This window comes from Anguilla anguilla, chromosome 4 (genome assembly GCF_013347855.1).
Source record: "Anguilla anguilla isolate fAngAng1 chromosome 4, fAngAng1.pri, whole genome shotgun sequence".
Classification (NCBI taxonomy): Eukaryota; Metazoa; Chordata; class Actinopteri; order Anguilliformes; family Anguillidae; genus Anguilla; species Anguilla anguilla.
This window is the reverse complement of record NC_049204.1, coordinates 55352013-55366246: the sequence shown is the minus strand read 5'-3', so window position 1 is coordinate 55366246 and position 14234 is coordinate 55352013. Positions and strand designations below refer to the sequence as shown.

The 14234-nt window shown below is 39.4% G+C and overlaps 1 protein-coding gene across 9 annotated transcripts in view; it reads right to left on the bottom strand.

The window, feature by feature from the left end:
* The window catches only part of LOC118226064 (voltage-dependent R-type calcium channel subunit alpha-1E), a 130299-nt gene extending 116610 nt beyond the window's left edge, over positions 1-13689 (bottom strand). For 7 of the 9 annotated variants that reach the window (XM_035415314.1, XM_035415318.1, XM_035415313.1 and 4 more), the window contains exon 1: positions 13536-13686. The gene's annotated coding sequence lies outside the window, so the exon portion shown is untranslated. Of the gene's footprint in view, positions 1-13535 lie in introns of all 9 variants that reach the window. The other 2 variants (XR_004764956.1, XR_004764955.1) reach the window with 2 other exon arrangements.
* Positions 13690-14234: the final 545 nt, after the last annotated feature.

Below are 14234 nucleotides of genomic sequence, written 5' to 3'. Positions count from 1 at the left end.
TAATTTATTCACAAAGGTTTTTTCCATGATAAACAAAATGTCTTTCTCTGTAAAAAAGTTAAAATTAAAATGGTACATTTCATTTGTTGATACCTCTCCCCAAGTATACAATTGCACATTCCAATTGCCTCAACAATTTTTGAAAACCTAGTACAACACCTCTTGCCCAGTGTTCAGTAATAAATAAATACATAAATAAATAAATATGCACAGTATTGCAAAGACAACAAAAATAACACATTAGAAATTCCAAATTCCTCACTTCAGTCATGTCATAACATGCTATTTTTTTTAAATAGGGCCTATACATGCATTGTGTGAACATTTCTCATTGAAATCCATATCACAATATATTTAAATTTATTCATCCATCCATCCATTATCTAACCCACTTATTCTGGTCAGGGTCACAGGGGATACTGGAGCCTATCCAAGCATGCATTGTGCAAGAAGCAGGTATGCACTGGGCAGTTTGCCAGTCCATTGCAGGGCACACACATCATTCATGCACACTTAACTGTGAATTGAAACTAGAATTCAGTTGACAACCGTGTACATTGAGTTGTTAGAAAAGGGTCATTAAAGAAATTAAGACTGAAGAAAGTCCATTAAGTGAGACAGTGTACACTTTATTTCACCTCGTGGGGTGAATTGTCCTCAGCATTTGACCCATCCTAGTTATTTAACTCAAGTTCTGAGGCCTGTGCCTCGGTCAAGGGCAAGGGCAGGAGTACACCTAACCTGACATGCATGTCATTCCGTGTGGGAGAAACCAGAGTGCCCAAAGAAAACCTGCGTGAGCACAGGGAGGACAGGCAAACTCCACACAGGGAGAACCCGGCCAGGACAGCAACAGCTGCTGCTCCACCGCGCCGACACCGCACTGACACCGTACTGACACCACGCTGCCACCATACTGCCGCTGTCTTTAAGACAAAAGAATTAAGGCTGAAGGAAGTCAACTACATACAATTGCATGCAGTTTCTGTGAATTCAGCCCAAACTCCGGTGAATGAATGAGCGGAAAAAGACGCTCTTGTTTGCCGATTCTGTTGAGCAATTCCATGGGGCTCCATTTCACAATTTAAATACATTCATCTATTTTTTCACTTGGAGTTTGAGTATGCCTCTGTATGGTATGTTATGGACAAACATGAGTTCTCTCATTGTTCATCCAATGTCAAAGCAAAACTTCCTACAGAGCATCTCAACATGTACAGTACACATGACTAGTTCTAGTCTTCGGTATCCTAGTGTGAAATCCTGCAGCAGCTCTTAATTTGCATGTGATGGGATTCTTTTCATAAAGATAATGACAGGAGTTGGAAACTGTTTCAAAACAGTATTTAATTAAATATAGGCTTAAATGTTGAAGTGCCGTACAAAAGATGCAAACATGTCTCACTTCTTGTTCCAAAGCGAAGAAATCTGGTACTTTTGCCGACAAAATAATTAGCTTTGAACATCATGTTATTATTTTTTTTAGAACATAACACTGAACAGTTTTCACTATATAAGCCACACAATTACTTTGATTGCATGCAAGTTAATACTCATATATTCAGATGCAAAAGATGCAAATCTGCCTACTTGTGCTTACTAGTGGAGAAATGCAGGTGAAATCTCGAACTCTTGCTGAGCACTGAATAGAACTCTTACGTTCAGAATACTGCAACGAACCTTTCCCAGACACCCTCTATTACTGGCCTCTCATCTTCTCTCGTTCACTCACTACAGGGATATCTGCACATGTACACCATACAAGAGTACTGAGAGCGAATACATTACATTCCTGTCAGGCCTCCCATGACCCAAGTACACCACTGTCCAGACCACTGTACTAGAGAGGGAGAGGTAGGAATGCACTAGACTACTTTGTAAAAATATCAGTACACAAGCCAAAGAAACACTCAACTGTCAAAAAGAAAAATGATCACTGGACACAAAAACCAGTGACTTCAACAAAATTAAAAATTAAAATGAAAAAAGTATAGTTCCAATAATACAACTAATGTACCGGAGCAATGAACAATGAGTTTTTCATGTGGTTGATGTCCCAGTTTAAGAATAATTAATTTACACCTATATTTCAGTATACCACATTTTTGTGACTAAAGGCTGCAAAGTTTTTCTAAAGTATAATAGTGTGTTTCAGGCAGATGTATGGTTCACACATACATCTATTAGCATCCACATTTTAATCATAAAGATACACAAACTAGTGCTCAACACAAAAAGACAGACCAATATATGACTATACCAAACTAGAATTAATTTTGCCTGGATAACATCACGGTTATCAAACCGCATCCAAATTACGGTGCAGTACATGCGGCGCTGTATACATAATTATCTTTCAAATTTATGGTCTTTGTATACAGCGGACCAGAGGGCAAACACAGGATAGCTGAGGTACTTCGTCTTATACATGGTCATACTGTCATGACTGAAATAAATGACAAAAAGGCTTCGGTGTAATTTGCCAAATAGCTTTTATAGTGTTATTACTTTTCCCATCAGACAAGACTGTTGTCAAAGATAATAAGAGCAATTATAACTTAAGTGAATAGCCCAAAAGGGGGGAATCATAATTATTTGGACTGTAAGGTATCAACTGATTGATGTCCTCCAAAATCAACTGCTGCCTTGAAAGAAAGAGCCCCCCCAAATCAACAAACACTCATCCCTAACCCTAATTTCATAGGATATGGCAATCTCTATGCTGATGGACACAGAGCTAAAAGGCGGCTTCTTGTATTAAAGATGCAACTCACACAACCAAAATAAAAGCATGCCATCATACTGTACCCTCAAGAGCTGTCTTTTCTGTTAAATTGTTCTAAGACCACTGAAACCAAGAAACCACTGATGTGTAATCAGTAAAAGTAAAATGTCCAGTGTTATTTCAACTCTAACAGGGTGCATATGAGCCCAACAGGGACCACACTGTATGTACAGGGCTGATTTAACACTGAACTGTTTAATTGTGCACTACAGTAATTTGAGAGGAGCAGTGTTTTAACCAGATGGAAATAAAAACTTACGTTAATAGAGATAAAAACAATGCCGATGGCATTCCATCATGCCCTAGCTCCAGATGTGGAGATATGGGGCCTTATGAAGTTCAGGTCGTAAAATAAAAAGAATCAGCAGGTAACATCCCAGGTGGGAAAGAATCATTATTACTGTCAATTACCATCAATTTTTTAACATTTCAGTAATTAGGACGTGCACGCCCTGCAATTAACAGCACATTATACGGACAAACGCCTTCTTTGGGGAACCTTATTAAAATTATAACCACAGTATTACTTCCAAGCCCATCAAAGTGCATTGTTCACACTACTAATAATCAACCATATCAAATGCTTCTCATTCTGCATTCTGAATCCAATCAACAGATAACTGCAGTTCACCAATACAAAGAGGGGTTTTGCCCTCTGTGTGCTGTCTCAGTAACTGCTGAGCAAGACCGTGGTTCTGAGAAGAGGGCAGCGAAATGAAGGAGTCTACTCAATATGCAGGTTATGCAGTGAGGACCGTTACCTTCAATAAAAGCATAAATTATTCAAGCTGCTGCTTTGCTGTACAGAGAGACAGAAGACTTGCACAGAAGGCCATATTACATTGTAGCAGTTGGAAATACTGGTTTAATGCATTTAAAGACAAAAAGCAGCACTGATAGCAGCTGGCCTGATTACTACATTAGATTGGAAACAAGCAATGTGCTAGCCAGTTTGCTATTAGCAAATAAATACGAGGCAATACTTCAGATATAACACATTCAAGTCCATTTTCTCCCAAATAGAAGAGTATCACAATACAGCAGCAGACATAATTTGCTGCTATAGACATTTAACATAAAAATGCTTATACGGGTGGTTTGTACCACATTCAGTGGTTATAATTAGGGCCCAGAGAAATAACCCAGTTGAAATAACTGCACGTATTTTAGTCCGCCAACACAGTCTCCATTTCAAGTGTCAAACAATAATTCGGTTAACTGCAGCAATCACTTTAGTTAATCATTCAATTAGCACTTAATCAGGCCCATGAGAAGAATGGCATAAAAAACACCACAATTGAGATCAATTGTATTCTCCCCACGTGTAGAAAATATTGTACTTTATTAATGACTCTGTAGAATCTACCAAAATGACACATTTTTCAAATTATACATTTTATTCCAAAAAAAAGGGTTTTGCATTTTTTTTTTTTTGCATTTTTCCACCTATGACAAAGTCTGGCAGAGGCAACCAGGTTTTTGACAGAAATGTCCTGGTGCTTGGTGAAATTCATTTTGACACTGATTTAACAAGAGCTCCGGACCACAGGTAGTAAAACAGCCTCAAAACCTCAACGATCAACCGTCACATTTGATGGCAGGTATGAGGTGCTTCTCCTGCTTGGACAATGTAACATTTCCCATAAGATAGTTTAAAAATACACATCATTATGGGGATCCACTTTTTCCCCTAAGAATGCTTCCATTGAACAATGCCTCCGTTGAATGATACTTAAGTCATGCTCCCTCCCACTGCACTCTCTTATGCTTTTAGTCACCTCTCTCACCCTCCCCTGCACCCGTCCCTTATGCTCTTGTGTTCTGAAGTACTGGACTATTGCAATCTTTGAACTGTGGTCTAAATATAAGTTGCAAGATGTGCACATAAATAAATGCACAGGTACGCAATGTACCAGAAGAATATTTTTTTATTCCGTTTTATTCAAGCCATCTTAGGGGGATTTGTACATCCATGTTCCATTTCGTCCACACCAGGGGTGGGAGATTCTGACCCAGGAGGGCTGGTGTGTATGCAGGTTTTTGTTTCCACCAATTACCCTGGCTAAATGAGCCAATTGCCCGCATACACCAACACTGGGTTAGTTTTTCATTACATCACAGTAAACTGTTTCATATAGGGACAACAAGAACAGCTCTCAGCTGTTATGCATGCACTTATCAAGAAATGGACCTTAAATATCAGACAGCGTAAATATTAGGGCTAATTAAGTAATTAAAGCCAGAAGTTGGCATGGGAACCAGAAATAGACATGACCCCCGCTGCCCATTTCTGATCCACACCAGTCCATAGCGCCATGATTTTATCGTCTCACACAAATAAACACCTCAATTTAGCCCCAAATTGTGTAATTAGTCATGTGTCCAGACCAGTGGTCTCCAGCCCTGGTCCCGGAGAGCTACAGGGTCTGCTGGTTTTTGTTTTCACCTTAAAATCAGCACCCAATTGAGACCCAAGACACCAGATGAGTTGAGTTAACTGTGTAATCAACTGCTCTAATTGATTCATGAAGTGCAGAGTCACTATGAAAACCAGCAGACCCTGTAGCTCTCCAGGACCAGGGTTGGAGACCACTGCTCCAGACTGATTGCTGAACTCCGCTGTCGTTAGGGACAACAGCTCAAATTCAGATTTAGAGCCCAGAAGGTCACATGCTTGATTATGTCTCTGGGCCCTTATTGTAAAACTGTGAAAAGCACATGATCGTGGCCGTGAAGAAAAGGACCACAAGTAATGTAGTCTATCAGTCAAGATGTTGTCTCCTTGCTGTAGTGCACACACATAATGCATATCGGCACAAATCGGCGACACTGTTTCACAAAGCAGCTTTCATCACAGCAATGGACGATGATGAGATTTTTCCGACTTCAGAGACACAGCAGTAGGGCGGAATTTCACTAAGCCATGTACTTCAGTTTACCATCCTGTAATTACCAGCCCAACTGCCTCACATACTACTTGACCCAAAAATGCACCTTTAAAAAACTCACTTTTAAAGGATAAATGGTTTCTAAGGGCTACCCTCAAGTAGAAAAAATAGATGTTTATTTTTTGTAGTTATATCTAGTGGTCATGAGTAAAAATGAATATAACAAGTGCATTATGAAGCATTATGTTAGCAAAGCTATGGCCAATTTATGTGTAAAGATGGGAGGATAATCAAGTTTCATGAAGGTAATTTGTGTGTAATGATCAGTCTTCACCACAGCTGATGCACAATGATGCAACCAGAGTGACAAGGCTACCTTATTCCAACCCAAGAGAAATAAACTGGCTCAATCATGTGTTCTTCATAAAGACTGAAAAGCCTAAAGATTAAAATTGCAGTGCAGTTCACTTTGGGACTTGGGCCTTAAACCTAACTCTAATTCAACGCCTGTAGCAATCAATTGATGAGACAGGTGGAAGCCAAATAACAGACTGGGGCCTACCCCAAAAATTAACTGCTGCACTAATATAGTGCAATTAACCTCTATGGTGTGTTGCCACCTTTCTTGGCTTTCCCACAATACTTCATACTGTATATAAACATTACGCGTATAGACCATGAAGTCTTAGTAGACTGGTTGTCAATTCTGACTGGCTTCCTACGGACTCAATTTGCACTGCTACAATAAATAAGCGGCCAGTCATTGTGCTAAGCGCTTGCGTGGGCCAGACTGAAAGCAGTGACAGTGCAGTCACGCCCAATTCACGATGACCGTGAAGCGGAACTCATTCACTTCAAATGAAGAGCAGAGCACTGCGGCGCAGGGCTACGGGTGAACTCTGTCCGCACAGTGTGGCGTCAGTTGCGTGCCCGAGTTGATAATTTCACAGTTGAGCATGCTGTTTGCTGTCATCTACGTTCTAATGAAAGGGAAGGGAAGGGAAGGGAAAGGCGGTTCTTTTTAGATATTCTTGCACCATCCGGTCTGGCTCCCCGTGTCGCCTGTGGGTCGAGGGAATGCTTTACACGTACACAAACACAAACTTTCTGGATGGAGCATAATCTCACTTATTCCTCTTTCCACACGGCTGGGGCTGTTTACCCACGTCAAACAAACCCGAATCCTTTGCATCCAATATTCCCCTCATTATGCTCTCCATCTCAGACAGGACTTCTCTCTGTAGGAACTCCATGCCGTCCAAGCTCATACTGTATATTCCTTTATGGAAAAGCATGGAGTTGCAGATGAATTTCCCCCACTTATAACACAATTACAGGGAGAAGTTGTTTTGTGGCAGAAACAAACTGCACGTCACACCTTCCAGTTTAAGTACCGACTGATGCACAGAGCAACACTCCCATCTGTTCAAATGACCCACTCTTATGGACTGCAATCTAAATCCAGAGCTCGGCTGCTGGCATAAACAATCTATGTGGTCACGTGGGGCCATACATTTCAGGTTTTAAATATTTTTGTTATTTTTCTGAAAGACAATTTAATTGTGCAGCATTCAGAGGGCGTGGAATAGTATTTTCGATGCTATTGTTCGTGCGCCGGTTCTTTGATTGTCGACAAATCCCCACCCCACTCCCGGTCCGTGATTGCTATGCCTAAACCCTCACCTAACTGCAATAGCTCTTGCCGCCACCACCCCTCTTAACCCAATTAGTTGCCCCTGGTTACTTCTTGCTTAGGGATACAAAAATCCTTGAGCAGGCTCTGTGTAAATCTACCTAAATGTGTATTTAAAATATATTTCACATGTATTCAAAATGAACCTGATTTAACATTGTGTATAATGCCAAATATCTAACACAGTTCCTAATAAATGCAATTTGTAAAGCAGAGGCAGTTTCCCTTGGGTAATTTTCCTGTAGAAAAACGAGTGGAACAATCCAGTCGATTGCCATAAAGAGCTCTCCAGGCAGCCTCTTTTTACGGGGCAATATGAAAGGAGGGGCTACACGGTTTCACTGATAAATGCTGCACAGGTGCTACGCATTTTCAGTTCATTTAATATACTGCATCTTGGACGATTTGTAGTTGTAGTGTAGGTGTAAATCACATGTGCAGTGTTTCCTCTTGATTTTTTTTTTTTCGGCCAGGGGCACCAGGTTCCCCTGGGGGGTGGCAGCAGTAGCATGCAACAGTGGACCAGTGGACTTGCACCCTGTACAGTGTAGCTTTTCCCTTTGCCTGTGTGTACACAAGCAAATAGCGCTCTTTTAATAGCGCTCTTTTGAATCTGGGCTATTTAAGTCCACGCTTTAGAGGAAAGGGTGGAGAATTGGGATAGCACAGAAGCCTCATCAAGCCCACAAACAATTTTCAGCAATAATCTTTTAAATCAAGCCCGTTGACTTACCGAAGATCACTGATGAATAAAACCCATTATAAAAATAAGAGACTATAACCAGTGAAGAGGGCATTAGTGTCTGTTAAAATTGTTGCACACTCTGCTGCCATATAGAGGTCAAACGTGTCCTCTCTCTATGCCTGGCTAGGAACGTCAATAAAACTCTGGTCAGCTGTACCTCTCCTAACCTCTTCTACACACACGCTAAACACCCCTACAGAACAATACAATTTAGAGAACTGAGATCCAGGGAAACATAAAGCTGGTTTGTTAGACATAAACTCCATCAGCCGCTTAGTATCCAAGTAGCTGCTTTGCTATTTGCACTGGGGCATAGCTATCGAGTCAAATGTGTGGTAAGTAAGTTTATTTTAGAGCACTTTTGTTCATATTTGGTTAAATTTCCTTCACATCACAACAGATATCAATGAATTAAATGCTGCACAAAAACAATCCGGTCTCTCTGACTGCCCCAGGCTCTGAAAAACTTCAGCCATTCCAAATTTCACCATAGCTGAATCTTAACAACCAATCAGGACGTTTCTCTGCAAGGAGGCCTCCCTACCTGCTTGTCAATCCTTGTGCACCTTCACAGTGCTACCAGAGCAGGGCTACATAGCTACAGGCAGAGCAGAGTCACTAAAGAGGTAATGCTAACGCTAGCCCTCCGAACCACACAAAACTCCGGTATTACCCTATCACCTTACGTTTAAGACCTTTAAAACTATATTCTGAATTTGACATTAAGACGTACAGATAATGAAAGCAAAGACAAAGTCGCAGCATGTGACTGGTGACAAGTGGCAGCAGCTGCGGTCTCAGTAGCCTAACAAAACTCAAAACAAAACTAGTCATCTCATGTTTAAACATATTAGGCAGGATTTTTACCTTGAAAATATTATAAAATAACCATGCTTAGGCATGTTGGCGGCAAAAAGAGAACTCCATAAACTCAAATTGCTCATCCTTCTAAAATTGTACTTGGCTTTTCAGTGTTGTGATGTAATCTGGCTATCTGGTCATTTTAACTATGCATTGCAGTTCAGAAGAGAGGATGTTGCAGACATGAGACTGTCTAACAATTATGACTGGGTATTCTAGAGGGAGAAAAGAATCAATGCCTAAATAAACAGGAGAGTGTAAGAAGATTTGTTTGTGCAACATGCAGAAGAAAAAATGTTTAAAAAATGATAGCAACATGTATGAAAAATTACTATGCCCACAGCATGGGGAAAATTGTGGCTTAAACTTGAATTATACAGAGTAGGCCTAACCCCTGGAAGCTTATGTTACACTATACAGTGTGCTGGTGCAGTAAAATAATTGGATGGATGGAGAACAGGTGTACTGGGTTTTACAATGTTTAAAATCCTCATGAATCCTCAGGTTCCTATTTCTTATGGTTTGAGATCCTCAGGAATAGTCACTTTCCTATTACAGTTACATTTAAAAAAAATTAACCAACACAGTGTTGCTCACTTCTGTGAAGATGGACTATGTTTCACTGATAATGGCCAAAGAGTGTGAATTTTAGGAAACAGTACTATTATGAAATGCGACTGTGAATACTGACTTCCAACATCAATATTACCACTTGACAACAGTGCATCTTGAGCACGGCCATCTACATAAAATATATGCAAATGTGCATAACTGAAATTAAGACTTTGGAATGAAAGTAAAACATTTGATTACTAGCTTTGAAACTCAATTTTTTCACTTTGTGCTCTACAATTGAAGAAGAGGCACCACAAACAGCTAATTAGAGCGCAACTAAATTAAAATGCCCTCCACGGCAGTCATTTTCTGAGAAATCAGCTCAGTTGTACTGCATCAGGAGCTCATACACTCATTTGATTTAAGGAAAACCGGCATTTTGCAATGATTTTTTCCAGCTCTATGATACGTTGGTAACCATCATCTTTATGCCTGGTTGTGTAATGTAAGATCACTGTTTGACTGTGCTGTTGCTCATTGAATATACCGCAGAACCATAAAAACAGAATTTATGACATTGAAAAGCACTGTAATAATTTGACTCAGAATAATGAAAGTCCCTCTAGTATGATATATGGCAATTCACTAGAAAGCTCACATTTACTTTCATAGTTTAAAAAGGGAAAAAAATAATGGCCTAATATTTTACGGTTAAAAATCAATGTAAAAATTAACTAAGCTGCCTTCTATCAGTCCCTCATGATTCTACAATAATTACTTCAAGAAAAACTGTGTTCATTTTGCCAACCCATTGCTAATACATATTGAATAACACCCTAAAGGAATGGTCTGAAAAATGTCAAAACACAGGGCCATGACAGACACAGTGTACAAGGTTATTTCCACATTACAAAAAGATGCACAATGTGAAGAACAGAAATAAAGGGGAGTGACTCATTACACTAAATCGGTCTCTCTAATACCATTGCATACCAATGGCAACTTAACCCACTAAACCCCGAATCATTTCTAATTTGCTCTGCTGTATGTAGCCATTAACGGTTTCAAAAACAGGCTTTCAGAAATTGAACAACTGAAAACAAACTAAAAAGAGAGGTACAAACTGCAATTTGATTTGATCATCATCTCCATGACAACAAACAAGGATTCCTTCCTCCCTCACACAATTAAACGTGCATGTGATTCAAACAGCTTAATTTCCACTGCTTCAGATTACTGCTTCTATGTAGCTGATACTGTTAGGCCCCCAGTTCAAAGAACTACTGCCACACCAGATTCAACAAACATATGATACATATGCATGAATCACATGCTTAGCCATGCAATCATTAGGATTTCAACAGATTTTCAATTTAATCAAATCTGAAGACGTAGCTATTGAAGACAGAAAATATATTTATTTTTAATAAACATAACCAGAAATGCAATTATGCATACATTCCTGTTGATTCAATATTACCCAGAGAGCACCCCAAAAAAAGCTGAATTTCATTTCATTTGATGTAATTTATTAGTTTATTTGACAGAGACAATGAACATTAATAACATTTCTGGAAATGCACCAGAGTTAGCCAGGTAGACTAAATGCATCATCTGTAGTCTTTGGGCTATATGCTTTTGATTTGAAAAATGTCAGAGCATTAAAAAAAAGAGCACACTGTGTTCAACTACATTACGAACCCAGAAGAGACACATTCCACACAAACCTTTGACGATTTCCCTTGATATGGTATTAAATATATCCTGCAATACATTGGCTCAGCGCAAGGTTCAGGCTGTACTGGCATGGAGTAGGCCTCGGAGCAGAATAATCTATGAAACCATGCAAACAAAGCCCCAGGTGCGGAGCAAAGATAAATGTCAGTGGTTGACATGGATGGCATTTCCCCATAACTGGAGCAGAATTCAGTAAATAAAATGAAAACTGTAAAAAAATTAGAGCTGCAATCAAAGTGTATGTAAAGCATTCACATACTATGCCCGTTTCTTGAATCCATGAAATCCATCAATTTGATTTTTATTTTAGTATACAAGCAGACATGAGAAGAACCCAGACACCACTGCATGCATATGTGCACAATTGAATCTTTTTTTATTTATTTAGAGCGAATGCATCCCAATGAAATTCCCTTGCAGAAATGCTTCAGATTATTTACCACTATAATCATTTAACATTTCTGTTCTTCACATTTCAGTTCTGCATTATGCAAGCACTCACATTGTTCCCCTGCCACCCCTGGTTTCTATGCTGCAAATGGATAAGGTCACAAGAAGTGTCTAGCTGCCTGGAAGTCAAAGGTCCAAGGTTTCAAAAAAAGTAATTTCAACAAATGCAGCAGCAGTCAAATAATGTAACAAAGGGCCATGACAGCTTATACATACATTAACGGTAATAGGTGCTTAAAACTGTCAATCAAGAGTTATCATCTTTTTTGAAGAAGAAATATTTACATTCAAATTGTGCTTTGGAGTACTGTATTTGGGGAGATATTGTATGTATGGAGATTCTTTAATAAAATATTTTACCATAAAAATAGATCACTTAAGAACTTATGCATTACCACTCACACTTTTAAATTGTAAGGGGATATTTAACAGATAGTTAACAGCTCATTTCCATTTCAGTCAAATAAGACATCAATATATCTTTCACTCACACTCTTAAATGCAAATAGTTATCTTAGAGACAGCTGGGTGCATTATCTTAAAGGACACAGAGTAAAAAGACAGAACAATATCTTCCGTATACAGAGGGAGCGGGATAACCACACAACATGCTTGAATGATCACTGCTCAGCCCTCTGCACTGAACACCATCAATACACTAACCACAAAGCAATGCCATACTCTACAGGTTCAGCTACTGAAATATTATATAGCTATTACATTATATACTCTGAAATATTTGCGAACTTGTCGAACTATATGGAAACTTTGTTCTAGGCATACGTTGATCTATAATGACATGACATCATTAAATTCATGTGCTGGTATAACAATTGCAAGCTTGCGCCGTTAAGGAAATATTAAATAAATCCAAGGACCATGGAGATGAGACGCAGCCGTACGCAGAACCACCATGTTCACAGCTTTTACGTAACAGTAGCTAATAGCTAATGTCATTCGTTTTACAGTGCTATACACATCATAGACTTAAGATGCTACCTCTCATTCAGTAGTTTAAGTTATATGAAGCTCCTCTCCGAAAGTAATCGACTTTAAGGATATACGCAGTTATGTCCGAGTGCCACTCTTCGCCAGAAACTGATAACCCTACAATAATGAGTAGCGACACAACACAGATTGAAAAGCCGCTGACACCGACATCGGACTACTGAGTGAGAAAAAGACTGCGGTCGGTGTTTCTCGCATATTCTGAGTGTAACAATTTAAAGTAAAGAGTTAAACAAACGGTTTACATTAACATTAACGGTAAATTGCAGTTAATGTCACTTTCCAACAAATGTATGCACCCAGCATAGGCTACTGTTGGACTGAAATCAATGTAAATACCAGCGCAACATAAAAACAGTATTTTATGTTCGTCAATAAAAGCGTGTACAAATACCTTCACATCCGAAGTTCTGTGACTGGGAAAACGCAAGCGGTCAGTAAAGCAAACAGGTTGCCCGAGTCCGGTGTTATGCTACTGGTAAAACAACAGACGCGCAAACTGTTTCCCATTGAAACAACATCTGCAAGGAATGCGAAAGTTTGCACGCCCTGCACATTTTTACAAAACATAATTAGAACACAATCCATTGCACTAAGGCAAACCAAACATAAACACTAGTAGCCTAAGTTCAACAGCTGTTTTATGCTCGTATGAAAAGCGTTGTAGCTTTTTATGCACAATTACAATCAACGCGTTGTGAATGTCAAAGCTACAAGTGTTATTCTGACGCTGAACAGCAGGCTAAATTACATATTTGCAGTTAAGCAAAAAGCGAAAATAACTAAATTAATTGATCATTGTCGTTACTTTACCTAAAAACGATGTTGTCCCATGTTGCCTTTGTACTCCTTCCAGAGTAAAAGCTTAGTCAGAATAATGTGTTGTCTCCCCAGTTTCCTTGCGTGGATAAGCGATTTGATTGGCAAGCGCGCAGAGAAAACGAGGGTTATCTGCTATCGCCTCCCAGTTTTGAAACAGAGGTTAGTACACCAGAAAGAAGGGGGGGGGGGGGGGGGACATAGCCACGAGTCCTGGGTAATTAAAGAACATACATAATTATACATAATTAACCAGTAACAAAAAATAAATATTCTGATCGTTGTCAAAATTGTAGTGCATATCCGTAGTCAAATTATAGCCAATAAATTAAATGTTTTCTCAAATCGTATACGATGCAGTCGCCAGTCTGATATGTTGAGTAGTCCCTGCCTAAAGAGAGTTATTTTGCGTTGGTTCTCATTCATTTTGATTTTAGATTCCAATGATTTACAGCAGGGTTGCACAGAAATGTAGACGATTAGTAACCACTGGGGTACCGCTGTGTCGCCAAGATTTAGCCTATTTGTTTCCGTGAAGTAATTTCTACACCCACCCCGAAGCTAACACGAGTTTCAGTAGAGCGACAATTACGTTATGGACAAAAAGGCAATACAATTATCTGTGTTAATTAAACGAGGTTGCTAAATTAGTTAGCCTAGTGCTATTTGCACGTAGCATACGCCGGTATCTTC